Below are 2,798 nucleotides of genomic sequence, written 5' to 3'. Positions count from 1 at the left end.
AAAATTGGGATGAGGGAGGAATATCATTTCCAAATTTAGAGCTATATGCGGAAGCTATAACCCTTAAATTAGTAACACAATGGTTAAACCCTAATTATAAATCAAATTGTAAAAATCTTCACATAACTTCTCGTTACAAATATAGATTCAAAATTAGAAATAAGTACGTTTTCAGAAAACATTAAAATCTTTCTAGTGTTAAAAGATTATATTTATAATACAAATAAAAATGGAAAATTGGCCCCATTTCTTAAATATATATTAAGTAAATTTAAGAAAAAAATCATTAAATAAAACATATCTGATGGAAAACTTTATCTTTTTAATGTTTCCTATAGTATATACAAAGAAATGTTGATTTGTTCAATGTACCCAAAATCAGAGATATGGACAGCAATGGTTTAGTTTATTGGCACCAATTTTGATAAATAATAATATTCAAGAACCAAACTCCCTTATGGCCAGATATAATAAAAATAATAATAACTGGTTAAATATACAAATTTTCAGAGAATACATTATAAATTAATTTAAAATACTTCAAATGTCTAACATAACATCTTTGCCTAAAATCCTACTACTCCTACGTGAAATAAATATGTTAAATAGTAATAAAACCCTTTCAATATCAAAAATATATAAAACTCTAAAATTAGATCTGCAAATACCAGAAGGGTTGTTTTGGAGTTACAGGGGGAAAAAAATCAGCAATTTCAGCTTTTCAGAAAATGATAAAACGTTAATACTTAAATCAGTTAAACATATAACGTCTCCCTTTTGGAAAAACTTTTCATGGAAATTTATTCATAGAAGTTTTATCACCCCTCATAGAATTACAATAATCTCAAATACTGGTATTAATAAATGCTGGAGGTGTGAAGAGACATTATGCGCAGACTGGGAACATATGTTTCTTAAATGTAAGAATATAAATCAATACTGGTTAGAGTTTAAAGATTTTTCTAAAAGCATTCTGGTCAGATAAGTGCGAAATCTCAGATTCACTGTTATTATTTAATGCCTCCGATGCCTACATGTATTCCAGATACTCAAGTACATCTCTTTGGTCTTTGCTTGCGATAGCAAGAAGAGTTAACACAATAAATTGGAAATCTAAAAATATTCTTTTATTTACGGATTTTATTGCATTAGCTAAGATTGTATTTTATAGGAAATTACAAACTCTATCTTTAAGAACTAATAGAATGACACATAAGAAAATACATTGGTTAAAACTTAAAAAAAATTATTAGATAAAATGTAAATATAAAAGGTCATTACATGTGTTATGGGTATTGTATATAGTTATTGTTACATATACTGTTTTGAACTTATGTTAAATGTAAAAATGTAATATTTATAAAATTCAATAAAAATTTATTATAAAAAAAAATACTAAAATAACTTCCCCCACTACACATTCTTGACTGTCCAAACACTCACTCAGAAAATACCAAATCCTTTAAATATCTAAGTGTCTGGTTAGATCAGTCCCTAAACTTCACTCTCCACCATGATAGCACTAGGAAAAAAATGTAATACCCTTCTATTCTGAGCCAACAAAGTCTCCCTATTCCTGTCCAGGGCCACTAGAACAGAAATAGACTTACTAGGGTTACCACCTGTCCCACTTTGCGAGGGGCAGTCCCTCTCTGGGCAGTTGTGTCCTGCAAAAAAATTAAAAATGGCAAATGTCCTGAGATTTTAGGACAGTATTACTTCCTATATTTTATGTAATAGTTGCATAAAACAGTTATTCTGTATCTGAAACACCTAAATGCTGTAAGAAACAGAATAAGCAACTAAAATGCTACAAGAAAAAGCTTTTATTTAGGCAAAAAACTGATGTTCTGTCCTTTGTACTGGCCATGGGTATGTTTCACCTTGTAAAATCTGACATCTGTACCAAAAATGTCCCACTTTGGGAATTTGAAAAGGTGGCAACCCTAAGCCTTACGACGTATTATTGCAACATTAATAACCTCGTACAATTAACATTTTCAGGCTCCTAAAACTTTTACTGACTTTTACATGCAGTAAGCCTGAAATCCGCAAAGAATACTGTTAGAAACGTTTAATTTCTGAAAAATAAGAAAGTTGTCCCTGTCTTTCTGAGGCTGAAAACTCTCACTTACATCAATTTGATGTTCACTAAGTGCAAGAAAACATCTACGAAGGAGCTTGACTTTCAAGCAAAACAGGGTCATGCCAAACGTACTGAATACAGACACCAGATTGTCCGAAAAGTAGCATTTCTTGGTCTTAACGGATACAACCGACATGGAATTGAAGCCTCCATAATCAGACGTCTTTCTCAAGGGTTGATTTAGGAAGCTCATTTTAAAAGTAGTACAACCAAGTTAAACACTTAGAGGATGGCAGTCCCCCTGCTTTTCTGGGCAGAGTGGTACACAGAATGGCTGTAGGCTGCATGTTTTAAATAACGCACTTGAAGACAGTTGTCCGTTTGCAGGGGGTTCACAACCTCCTGCTTGCGCTTCTTATTCAGATTCCTCTTTTCCAAGCATTGTGAGAGTACTACGTGGAAGTTTATCCACTCATTTGCACTTATACAGTAATATATATAGCTTATAATTGTATATAATTATACAGTCATTTCGTGAAAACATTAATGATTACGGGAGGTTACAAATGTGGTTGCGATAATACGGAAGTAGCAACAAAAGTTATCCTCCTTACCCAGCTCGAATACAGCCTTCCTTTAATGACATCAGCATCAAAAAGGAACACCAAACATATCCAAACTATAGAAAACTACATCTGTATGTTTATCACCC

This window comes from Protopterus annectens, chromosome 2.part1 (genome assembly GCF_019279795.1).
Source record: "Protopterus annectens isolate FY-2018-M chromosome 2.part1, PAN1.0, whole genome shotgun sequence".
Lineage (NCBI taxonomy): Eukaryota > Metazoa > Chordata > Ceratodontiformes > Protopteridae > Protopterus > Protopterus annectens.
Note: the sequence above shows the minus strand (reverse complement) of the source record.